The 13,441-nt window shown below is 40.2% G+C and overlaps 1 pseudogene; it reads right to left on the bottom strand.

Moving 5' to 3' along the window:
* Nucleotides 1-2,048: 2,048 nt before the first annotated feature.
* Nucleotides 2,049-2,534, bottom strand: LOC102756209 (annotated as a pseudogene).
* Between the last annotated feature and the right edge of the window lie 10,907 nt (nt 2,535-13,441).

The raw sequence follows: 13,441 nt of genomic DNA, 5'->3' as shown, positions 1-13,441 counted from the left end.
TGGTCCCTCTCTGACTGCTGGGTACACAGGGTCTTGGATCTCTAAGGAGGTGCTAATTTAGCCTCTGCCTGAGGCTACCCAGCAGGAGCTATGGAGAGATCTGCAGGGTCCTCTTCCTTGTTTGGGTTTTGGAGGTGCCCAGATGAGGCCCAGCTGTGAAGCAGTGCAAGCTGCTGTGGGGCCTTGGGCCTTCTTTTGGATGTTCTGGGTCTCTGTGATCCAGCTGCAGTTTGTTAGGTAATTTTAGATCTCAAAGGGCCAACCCATTCATATGCAAAAGCCTCTGCACACAGCTTGGGTGGGGCGGGGTCTCAGGGAATCAACAGAGCGGAGCGACCAGCTATGGCTGATCCCCAGTCTTGCCCGAAGAGGTCCTGCATCTCAGTGTCCTGGTAATCGCTGCAAGCACCTCTGAGGGAAAGCCGCCCTCAAGTTCCGAGTTCTGCCTGCATCCAGACAGTCCAGTTTTTCCCCTATGAGTCCTGGGTCCCCAGAGACTTCCCAGAACTGGAGTTTAGAGCAATTGGGAGCTTGTGACTCCCTCCCGATTCAAAAAGACAGCCTCATCCTCAGGTGCCAGCCCCTTTCCGCGCATGCGCGAGCCTCCGTGCCTCTGCACTTTACTTCCGCACCTCCTCTGGGTCTCAGTGTGCTTTTCTCTTTCCTTCTAGTAAAGAATTCCACTCAGCCAGCCTTCCTGTAGTTCTGGATGATGTCTGTTTTGTCTTTTTGTTGTATTTTTGAAGTTGTTGTGGGAGGCAACAATTTCCAATGTTTACCTATGTTGCCATCTTGGTTTCAATTTTCGATTTTTTTAAGATTAGTGTATTAAATGTTTTCCAAATAAAATTACCTGACATTCTTTTTATAGATATAAATCAAATAGGCATTATTTTTAGAAAGGGTCTGCAGGTTAAACATGTTCTTTTAAGATGCTGTGCATATTGAACTTATGACAAGCCCCATTAAGAATCATTATTAATAAACATATCAAAAAGGGCTATGTCAGATTTTCTTCTTTGTAGTAAATATTTAATTTTCTGATTTCCCATTTACAAGTGTTGAAAATGCACAAGAAAGATTTTACTTCACAAGTACTTTTATGTTAATAGAAGATATTTTGATTCAACAAATATGGCAAAAATCTTCACACTGTAACCAATAGTATGTTTTTTCCTTAAAAAAAAAGAAAGGGATGTAACACTAACAACCACTACCTAAAAAATAAAGCACACTATTATTTTGGTGAATTTACAAATTTTTTTTCCCTGGTGTAAAGGCTACAAAAATTCCTAAAAATTAGAGAACACTGAAAACACATTAAAGTTTGACATCCAACTTTATATTATTTCCATTTTACTCTGAAAGATAACTTAAAAAATATGACCTGGCTGGAAGAGGCCATCTTGCTAATATAAAAAATCAATGAGACCAAGAAACTGTGTCATTGATATGTAGAATTTTTGCAAATAGTTATCTCTCCAAATCATTAGAAAATGTTCAAAGATAAAAAATAAAGTAAAATATGGTGGTGGTCCCTAAACTATTTTAAAGACAAGCAGCTTAGTCTAAGCTAAGCTATTTTTGTCACTCATAGTAATTATCCTCCCCTCAATTGCCCTTTAAAAATACATGAAACAGTACAATAGCGAGAATCAAAGAGCACAAACTGCATTTTTAAGAATAGGAAAAAAAATCTCTAGTGCTGAAAGATATAGTACAAAGATTTCTTTGGGGACATTAATCAATTGGATTATAATTCATTATGAAGATTTCTCTTTTCTATTATGAGGAGAGTCTGCTCCATTTGAAGTTACTGCTCCTGTTCTAGATCTGCCCTTTGTCACTGTTGACTTCTTCTTCACAGTTTATTTTTCTGATGCGTTTTTATTAGAATTGTGTACAGTGGTAATCATTCCTTCCATCATACATATTATATATAGTAACATTCAGGTATCTGAAACTAAAATAACTTACTGACAAATTCTAATATTACTCAGAATAATTCTAACTCTATTAACAAGAAAAGCAAAACCTCTGAGTTTCTCTTGGAAAATTTGAATTCAGGGAATTATTTTACAATTTGGAAATCTGAGTAATCCAACTTTAAGATGACTTTCTCATTGTTGAAGTTCGCTCTGTCCATGTGAGATTTGGGCCTTCCTTTTGTCTCAAGCCATTCCTGCATATGACGCACTTTGGAGATGGGACCTTGCAATTGTCCTTGCGCTGTGCCCTGGTCTGCGTTTGGGACCCAGCCTGCCAATCCCAGCCTGCGTGTACTTGCGGAAAAACACCCCCTGCACCTTCCCAAACACCTCATAATCCACCGATATCAGGGTGTCCCCTTCCGCCATGTTCATGCTCGAACCTCGCTTCCACACGCCCCGGATTCCTCGCCCACGAACATCTACGGTCAATGGAACTGAGGGCCCGCCCGGGCCGGGCTCACCCTCCCGGCCTTCCTGTCCGCAGGCCCACGGCACAGGTGACCACCGACCACCGACCCCGACCGCCACGCCAGCGGCTCCCCGCTTCGCAGGCTCCCTTCTGATGGGATTCTGTGCCTCGACCCACTACTCAGAGTGAAAAGAAAGAACCATCCTCCCCCAAAACTCTTTGTCAAGGGGCCTCAGAATTAGTTTCTATGGCATCCAGAAAATGTGTCCAGAATAAAGAAGTGTGTAAGTATCACAAAGGTAGGGGAGAGCCTCCCCAGGCAAGAGATGATCTCAAAATTACATGGGACCAGCAGAAGTACCTTGGTAGAGGGTAAGAATGAGGTTGATTAGCAGAGGCAAGAAGAAGCAGGTGGAGATAGACAGCACATACTCCGGATGTGACGAAAGCTAAAAAGAGGGGTTCTTCTGAGTAGAATGGGTGAGCAAAAGTTTTCTGTTCTATGAATAATCCTGCCAGCTGAGTGGGGGATTCCAGCAGTGGCGATGAGCTGGCTCTGGCTGGTGAGAGCTGGTTGTGTACCTCTCTTCCCAACTCCACATTCTGTGATATCTGACAGGTGGCCTGAGATGAGTCTTGGTAGAATTATGTAGTGTTTATATCATAGAAATATGCAAATGATGCAAATCAGAGCCTGCTTTTTAAAAAATACTTCCAGAGAACTGGATTTTAAGTATTTGTGAACATGCCATTGGCTCCCAGACTCTTTGGTAACAGAAATCAGAAATTCACATGTTGAACTGCATTTTGTTTTCTTTTGCGCTCTTGCACATCTGTCAGGGTGCTTTCTGACAGTGAGACTGGCATGACCTCCCTCAGAGTGATGGAAGGCGTCTGTCTCATTAGACTACCAGGGCCCAGTATTTGATTGAGTCTGAATCAGGCATTTCTGCCGTGGGGACGTGCTCCAATTCCAGAATAACCCTGGCATGAACTTAGGGCCCTGGGCATTTTGTTGCTTCTAAACTGCCAGATTGTTTATCTGGGGGTGAGGAGGTTATAGAAAAACAATAGTGTTGCCCTTCCTGAATTTTACTGCAAGTTGAGAAAGTCCGTGGCTGCTAGTCAGCCTCACACTGGTCTCTCGGGATTATTTCTGAATTTCAGCAGTATTTAAGGAAACTCAAAGCCCTAAAAATTTTGTATGAGTTTGATGAAATGTCATGTGACACTAATCAGATTTTTCCAGGACCACAAACCCAAGTATGTACTGGCTCGGCACACAGCTATTAAGCATGTTATCATAATGTCATTTAAATATTGAAAAAAATAAATCACTTCTACTTGTAAATGCAAGACTCACATGGACAAAAAAAATAAATGTTTGTCTTTCTTAGAGAAAGTCTGCAGGGCCCAAAATAACTCTAGTATTTTCATACAGCGAGAAACCGCATGTATTTGATGTAAAGAAGAAAATAGCACCCTTTATTGATGAGAGGGGAAGTCGCTGCTGAACAATATGTGTATCTGCCCCAGAGGCAAGCAGCCGGTTGTGTGTGACAGCCTCTAGCTGAGCCGAGGCTTATGAAGTGGATGTCATATTTTGGAAGAAGAAACAAGAAAGTCGCTGGTTTACTTATGGACCCAAAATGCTTTAATAGATAGAGGATTGCTAAGGAGCAATGTAATGTAACTAAAACACACAGTGACTGTTACTAGAGGTTCCTGGAGCATTGGCAATGGGAGTACTCACGTTTGTATTTGATTTCACCATCATGTGTCTTGGAGTGGCCTGTGAGTCATCAGGGTTCCCTGAGATTTCGTACTCTAGGAAGTCTCCAGTGCTGGAGAGGGGGTGGTGTCAAAATGGGCACTTGTTGGTTATCCCTGCCTGCCATTGAGCCACATACAATTCTTCCAAACTCAGAAGGTGATGGGGCAGCATGTGATGGAAACAAATGGAAACCAAGCATCTGAATATATTTATATATCCAGTTATTTATCTTCATTGGCTTACTTAAAAAAGTTGTAAGGAAGTTAGAAAATACAAGATGCAATACATTTAAGGTAGTAAAGATAAATTGAGGCAATGAGATCAGTCAGGGTGAGGAATATTAGCGAGACACAGTTCATGTCCATGTTCACTGGAAATGGAGCACACACGAAACTCTAAGCTCTCGAGTAACCATCATTGAAGGCAAAGCATGATTGGCTCCATGTCTTAGAATGGCCATAACAGCCAAACAGAGTAATTGCTCAGCAAAAGCGGAGCTCTTCCTGCCACTAAGTAAGATTTCTCCTCTGGGCCCCTTTACCGAGGACACCTTATAGAATACCAAGTAGAATTCTCAAAAGCATCCTTAGAGCAAAGTTGCTGGGAGGTCTTTGCAGGGCCCTCTCTCGGAGTGGTTCTTGATGTGAGCTGATGCCATTGCACCAAATGTAATTCAGGAAGCAAACATCCCTGGGCAAGGCCACTGTGATGAATGCGGGCACAGAACTTTCTGATAACCTAGCTTAATGCAGGAGTACATTTTAGAGTTTTTAGCAGAATGGACAGACAAAACAGATAGACTGAATATCCTTTACAAACATAAAAAACATTTATCAGATGAAATTTTGATAAATGTAAGGGGATAATAAATTAACCTCCCTGACAGTCACCTGGATTATAGAGATTTTAAATGCAGTACTGTATGTAATTTTATCATAAGAATAATCCTTGTAGTTATATTTTATTCCCATTTTATCGAAGAGTAAACTGAGATGAAAATAAGTTTGATAATTTGCTAAAGGTCACTCACCTAATAAGAGTAGCTGATATTGACTTTAAGGTTTTTCAGTCTAATGTCCATTGCTTTACTTTATGAACTTTCTGCTCCTGCTTCCCAAGTGTTTGGTGATTGAGGGAAATGACCCCAAAAGCAGCATGTTTGGGGGCCATGAGAGCCTGCTCACTCTTGTCCTTTTCACTCCCAATACTGGACTCAGTATGTCTCTACAAAGGCTCCTCTGTGCTTTATGACTCCTTCAGAGATTCAGCATGTCTTATACATTTCTGCTAGGTAACTATGTTATAAGACCACACACCCAGGTATATGAAAGTTCTATTTCTTGAAAATTGCTGAGGATGACCTTCCAGGAAGGTGGATGGTAGGGGGAAGTAGAAAGTGAAAGGTAACAGTTGGAAAACCTTGACTCAGGGAAGCTTTTTTCAAGGTGATGTTACTAGGTATGGTCATCACAGACCAACATAGGAAAGGTGATTTCTCTTCTTCAGGACTTCTCAGAGCATTTAGAGGCTAATGTGCTTTGTGAGACACCATGAGCACATATATGTATTAGACACAGGACTTTTCTTCCCAGAGGATTCACAGGACCAGGAGTGTGCATAGTTTATTTGGGAAATGTTACCCTACAGGATTCTCATTTGGATCTCCCTGGGGAGTTTTAAACCAACTGGTTCCTGAGCCCCAAGCCAGCTCAATTAAATTGTAAACTTGCTGGTGGGAAGAACACTGGTGTTTTTTAGAAACTTGCCAAGCAACTCTAATGTACAACCAGGATTGGGTACAGTCTAGAAAGGACTAGGTCTTCCATAACTTGAAGACCTATTGAACACTGGTTCTTAAAAAAAATGTTGCCTCTCTAATAGGAGTAACCATGTAGAAAGCTGAGGTCAGTGTCTATATCAACATGATTATCTCAAATCCTACTTAAGTTTCTTTCTTTTTAGCTTCTACTGCCTCTTGTTTTCCCACTCAGGCCAAGTCTCTAAAGCTTAGTCTACACAACCTGTCTCATACAGCTCCCAGTCACTCCTAGATCAAGAGAACTCTGGCTTTTGTCCATGTCTTTCCCCAACCTTACTATTGATTAGATTAGCAAGGAATAACCATCTTGTCTGGGGCAAGCCCAGATAGTTATAATTCTGGGATGTTGTATGTCTGAAATTTATATTGCCACATTATAACTTTCATTGGTACTGTATATATCATGTCCTTTCTGTATATGTTCCTTTGTTGCTGATTTGGACCCTAATGTAATACAATTTTATGAAGTTTTTTTAGGTATTTGTAGATGCATATCATATATATCTATCATCTATTTAGATTCTATTATTTTACTTCTGATCAAATACGTTTGACGGCTCCTTTTTACTACATTCTGGTTATCTTCCTCTGAACCATGGATTTTCCCCAAGACCCCTTGATGTATTTTAAAAAGTTGATATATATTTAAAAAAATATTTTTAGGGAAATTTTTGTTTCCCTAATGTATAAATAATATGATGCTCATCGTTATCTTTAATCAAAGTCTGGAGCATAAAGGCAGGACATAGTGAAAAACATGAATTTTTAATACACAAAAAGGATCTAGAAGAATAATTTCAACACAGAACCTAATTTGAACCTGAACATTATGGAAGAAAAGAAAAAGGTTATGAAGACATCTGTGAATCCCTTTTTCACATGTTTCAAAATGCAATCTGAATTTCAGGCTCTGAAACATTCACTATAAAAACAGCTTATGAAACCCGCACCAGGCCAAGATAACATCTTTAAAAAAAAACCCAGAAAGGCATGTGAAGTGCATTTGGGGAGTATTTTGGGATAACAGGAAGCCTACCAAGGACAAATTATCAAGCATACCACAAATTATCAAGCATACCACCTGCGATCTTTGACTTCACTCATGAATCCAAAAATACAGGAAGATGAAAGTAGAGAGTTTCCTAAATGTACAACTGAAGACAGGGAGAACCAAGCGAGTCATTGAATTTGTTAGATTTAGTTTGTTACAGGAGCCTTGGAAGAAATAAATTGAGTTCTTGGGGTATGTAATCATGTCAACCATAGAGACTGGACTGATTTCAGCTTATAATGTCTCAAATAACCTAGAGTCAGAACAATGGAGAGAATAAGAAAGCAGAAGGACCATGACAGGAAAAAGGCAATGAGTAAACCATGCTGAGAATAGAAACCCGTTTGAGGGAGCTGCAAAGGGTCATGGGGACCATGATCTGGCTGAGAAACATCTTTCCATCACAGGCTTTAAAAGGGACATATACTGGAAAGACCAATTAAGAGACAGCCAGTGTCAAATAGTCAGTTGGAAGCAAACTGGACTTACCGGAAATAAGCCCAAATTGCCCAATGTTAATTCTTGAAGAGAATCAGTAAAAAAGCTGACTTTTTTTGGAGAAACAAACTCCATAAAATGACACAATAAGGCTAAGTTAAAGTGATACCAAATGTTTTCTGCTGGCCCCTTCAGTTGGCTGGTAAGTAGGGAGATGAGTAGGAAGTGGTATGGGGGACGGGGCGGGCAGACAGTGTAGGAATCAGGCCAGAGGACTGAGGGGGATTTCTGGAATGTTACGTGTGAAAATGGAGGTATGAACTTTTCCATCTATATCGAATGAGTTCAATAGCATTGAGAGTTTTCTGTTCCTTGGTTCTTCTATTGGGTGAATTGTGTCCTCCAAAATGCATAGGTTGAAGTCCTAATCTCCAGTGCCTCAGAATTGTACCTGAATTGAAACGGCTGTGGAAGGTATAATTAGTTAAGTGTCGCTATAAATTGAATAGAGAGGGAAGAAGATTCAAATGCTGCCCTCCCCACACTCTGCAAATTGGGTGTTCTTTGGAGTGTGACTCCAGATTTACTTTAGGCCCATTTCTTCCCTTCAGGTGGTTTTCTTCCCTCATTTTCTCTACTTCCCACCTCTGATAAAACTGAGTCATGGGGTTTGCTTATGGTCAGGGCAGCCCTGTTCCCTTTTGCGGGAGAACCTGGTTAATTTCTAGGATTTCATACTTCTTGCTATTCTGAAGAGAATATTGAGATTTCCTTGAGGAATTAAATCTTTGCATATAAACATGCTCTTTTATTATTATTTCATGGATATCTTTGGCACGTGTGCTCCGATGCCAGAGAAATGATGTAAAAAAGAAGTAATAAATTCTCATAAAATCAAGTCAGATTATGTTATATCTTAGGGTAAATAACAAAATGCCCCATTTCAGCATGGCTGAAAAAATTTAACTGCAAAAGATAAGGAAAAAAAGAAATGGGTGGTTGGATGATTAACTCTAGTTTGAAATACACAAGTCTAGTTTAGGGGTCTTGATAGATTGGAATGTTACATATATTGAAGTTCAGGATAAAAGCAAAAGAAAAAGAAGTTTGAATGGAATTCTTTCCTCAGAGATGAAAACATCAGTCAATAGGTTGAAGATTAGTCAATAAGTTGAAGATTAAAGAAGAATAAAAACCCCTTAAAACAAAACAAGAAAAAAAGCCTACATAGCAACAAACTCAATATTAAATTTTAACACAGTTGTCAGTCTTATTATTCCTGTCACATGTATTTTGCCTAAATTTGAAGAGATTATCTAGGAAATATGCATTTCCAACATATACCTCAATAGCAGTTTTTTAATACCCACATGATAATCTATGTGACTTTGTTTCTGCTCAGTTACGTTAAAGATTTCCTGAGTGCTCCTGACTCATTGGAAGACCCTGTGGTAGGAGAGACACAATTTTTCTCTTCCCACCACCTAATTTCTGTTCCACTTCCCATTTAATAGCCACACAGTGTGCCAAATTTTCTTGTGTTGAGGAAATCAGACTATTAAAACCTACAACCCACACGAAGGTAAAAAGAGTGGTTTCAGTTTATTATAACACTTCAGACCAAAGTCAGTATGAGGCCCAGCTTTTCCACTTACTAGCAGTGTGATCTTGAGAAGTGAATTAGCCTATATTACTCCCAGCTAAAAACTGGGGGTGATAATATGTATTTCACAAGATTGTTGTAAGGATTAAATGAGATCATGTATACAAATCACTTGGTACATAGATCCACACCTGGCTTTAACCTACCTCTCTAGTCTTATCTGTGATGCTCTGTTACTCATACACTACTACAACCAACTTGAGCAATTGTTCCTTATCCTTCTCTTGATATGAAGCACAGTAATGTTGGTTTGTTCCATCTATGCTCATTGAAATCCTGTCAATTCCTCAAGGTCCATAATTTAGGTCATGCAATATACATCTGTGGTCTTGTTTTTGCCATATCCAAGACCATTGATGTAGTGGCAGCAGCCTAATTTTCCTTTGGGGGAAAACATTTCTTCTGAACATCCATCCTCCAGGTAGAGTGGATTTTAGTTTCCAGTCTAAGGAGAGCAAGGGGGCCAGACTTAGCCAGTTGGCAAATTTTATCTTTCTCACTAGGGTGATTAGCAATGAGATGAATCTTGGACTTTCCCCAGAACAATCTTTCAATAGTGCCTGATGAACCATGAGGCTTTCAGCCGAGGGCTGTCAGTGGCCAACACAGAGTGAAAGTCTATCTAAGAATGATGCCAACCTAGAAGAATCCAGAGCCAAGTGTCAGATTTCTCAAAGCATCGTTGGAGCATCTGGATCTAGCCATGCCTAAAGATTCATCCTCCCTCCACCCATGGCTTCTTAGTTTTGTGAGCCAAGTAATTCCCTTTTGGGCTAAAAGCCAGATTGAGTTAGATCTTCATCACTTGGTAACTATGTAGCTCTGGATAGTACAGACCACATCTTCCTAACCAATATGGCAATTCCTGAATGTCTATTGCAAATGTGATTCTGTATTTGGAATTGAGGCATGAAAGACAGGGTCCCCGAGGCTTAACTTTATCTACTACCCCTTCTATCCCTTCAGTGGAGTTCCACTTAATCACAGCACTTCCCACATTCTGCAGTGTAATTAGCTGTATGCATGTCATTATAAGCTTGTGAAGACAGGAAACATTCACTCAATCATATTACATAAGAATGCGTATATGAAAGTGCAGACTTATAATATGCACTCAGTAGATACGATTTCTTCTCTCTTTCACATTATACCTAGCATGAGTCTTGTTCATATTTGTTGAATGACATGCGTATTAATCAGTATCTCTGTATAATACTAGATAACATTTATGGAATAATTATTAGATACCAGGCGTAAGTATGATCTTAGTTCCACAATAACATGAGGAGATAGTAATATTCTTCTTCCTTTTGTACAGGTGGGATAAAACCCAGCAAATTACAGATTGCAGAGTTAAAATCTTGCCCATAGTCTCATATCTAGTAAATGGCAGTGTGAGGACTCCAACTCATGTTTCTCTCACTCCAAACACTTAACTTATAGCCAATAAACTGTATAAAATGCGTGGGATTTCCTGCTTGCAAAACATTCTAAGTAGCTGTTCTAAATGAAGGCAAAGTGGTTGGGTTAAAAAGCTTTGACAGCACGGGAAATCAGCCCTCCAATTGGTTCAGTGGTGCTGCCCAGGTTCGCCAGCAACTTAGCATCATTTTAGGAGGTGGATAGGATCAGCAGAAATTTAGACGGCATTGCCATAAGCCAGATAGCAGGAGCAAATTGCCTCAGCTTTGTTCTTTCCACATCAGCCACAGATATGAAGAAAATGACAAGAGTACAAATTCAAGAACCTTTTCCAAAAAGTGTTGCAGATTTGATGGCTGCCAGCCAGGAAATTGTAGCATCCCTGGTTGTCACAAGTGCATCACAGAACAAAGAATCTCAGGCTGCAGGGAAGACAATAGGGTTGGAAATGAAGAGCTTACGAGGAAGCAAAATATAAAAATCTAACCAAGGGTAAATGGGATAAAAGGTCCTTGAAAATTTCGGGAAGACCCGTATAGAGTTTGAATAAGTACAGGGGGGAAATATGCTATTTCTAGAGCTGCGAGGTACTTTCCCACCCCCACTCAAGGAATAAAACAGGCTCACTATTAAAATTCTGGGGATTCTTTGGGAGAAGAAAATGCATTCGTAGGCAAATTGAAAAGGATGGCCATATAATGTTTTTTTAATAGTGCAATGAAAAATTAAATATTTATTATAGATTAAAAGTACGCATGAAAAAGGGAGATTTTTTTTCCACCTTAAAATCCTGGTAGGTGCTGAGTCCCTTAGGAGAATTGCTCCCTGAAGTCATTGTCCCTTCCCCTCGTCAGTCCTGTGGTCAAAATGGGAGTTGGAGAGATAAGGGAGGACTGGAGGCACATCACTGCACCTTGAACTGGGGGGCCAGGAATAGGGGGTAGAAGTGGGAACAAAGAAGATGAACTGTTACATTTGCCTTTTGGATTGTCAGTTTTGACATCTGAAAAATAGGCTATGAAGATACCTTTGTCACTTGATCATTTGCAAGATTAAATGGATAATGCATATAAAGTCTCTGAAGTTCCATATCATTCACTCATGTACTTTACCAGTAGTCTGAGAGCCCCATGAGGGCAGAGACCAGGTCTTTATTATGTTAAAACTAGAGGACTGGTGCATGAAATTCTTGCATGGGTACCGTTCCTAGGCCTGGCCTGTGATCAGGGCCATTTTCCCTAACTGCCCACAGCTGGCCCTGTCACCACCCCGGTTCCCTGTTTGCCATTGGGTGATCAGTGCCTGACAGCCGTGGAAAGGGACCAAGAGATCAGCTGTTCCCACCTGCTTGCTGGCCCCACCCCCGTCACAGGTCACCCTCTGTGTGGGGTGACCAATGGATGGAGGCCTTGGCCTGGCGCCACCCACATCCCCCACCACCCACCCCCTGTTCCCCATTCGCCATCAGGTGATCAGAGCCTGCTGGCTGTGGAAAGGGACCGAGAGGTGGTCAGTGCCCCTCATAGTGACTGGTCCAGCCGTGGTTCTGGTTGTTCTTCCATTAGGGTCAATTTGCATATTATCATTTTATTATATAGGATATATTCCTTCTGTGCCTAATTTAGGTGTTTTTATCAAATCTTGAGTTTTGTCAAATGATGTGGGTTTATTTTTGTTTGTTTTGCTTCTATTGAGATGGTCATGTGATTCTTTTATTCTATTAATGTGATGTATTACATTGATTGATTTGCAAATGGAAACCATCCTTGCATCCCAGGGATCAATCCCACTTGATCATGGTGAATGATCATTTTAATGAACTGCCTTTTTTTTTTTCAGTGCTTTGTTGAGAATTTTTGTATCTCTTTTCCTCAGGGACATTGGTCTGTAGTTCTCTAGTGGTGTATTACCTGATTTTGGTGTCAGGATAAAGTTGACCTTGTAAAATGAGTTTAGGAATCTTCTCTCCTCTTCAGTTATTTGAAAGAGCTTGGTAATTCACCAGATGCATTCTGGTCCCTGGCTTTTCTCATTGTGAGATTTTTGGTTACTTATTCAATCTCCTTACTAGTAATTGGTCTATTCAGATTTTCTATTTCTTCCTGATTTATTCTTGACACATTGTATGTTTCTGGTTATGTATTCTTAGTAGCCTCTTATAATCTTTTGTATTTCTGTGGTATCAGTTGAAATATCTCATTTTTCGTCTATAATTTTGTTGATTTGGGCCCTCTCTCATTTTCCTTTGGTTAGTCTAGCTAAGGTTTTGTCAGTTTTGTTTATATTTTCAAAGAACTAACTCTTAGTTTGGTTAATACTTTCTATTGTTTTCCTGTTCTCTATTTTAGTTATTTCTGCTCTAATCTGTATTTTTTCCTTCCTTCTGCTAACTTTAGGCTCAGTTTGTTTTTTCCTAGTCTTTTAAGGCATAGAGTTAGGTTGTTTATTTGGGATCTTCCTTGCTTCTTATTGTAGGCATTTATTGCTAAGAACTTTCCCTCTTAGAACTGCTTTTGTTGCATTTCATAAATTCTGGGATGTTATATTTCTATTTTTGTTTGTTTGTGTAGTACTTCCCTGGCCAGTGTTGAGCACTGGGACCTTTTATTCCCATTTAGCAGAAATTTAGACGGCATTGCCATAAGCCAGATAGCAGGAGCAAATTGCCTCAGCTTTGTTCCTTCCACATCAGCCACCAATAAAATATTTATATGCCAGGAGGTCATGGTTCAATTCCCAGTCAGGGCACTTGCCTAGGTTTCAGACTCCATCCCTCCCTGGGTGTGCAGGAGGCAGCAGAACAATGTTTCTCTCCAATCAATGTTTCTCTCTCTCCCTCTCCCTTCCTCTCTCTCTAAAAACCAATTAAAATAT

This window comes from Myotis davidii, unplaced genomic scaffold, assembly GCF_000327345.1.
Source record: "Myotis davidii unplaced genomic scaffold, ASM32734v1 scaffold159, whole genome shotgun sequence".
NCBI lineage: Eukaryota > Metazoa > Chordata > Mammalia > Chiroptera > Vespertilionidae > Myotis > Myotis davidii.
The sequence above is the reverse complement of the archived record's forward strand: the minus strand, read 5'-3'. Positions and strand labels throughout refer to the sequence as shown.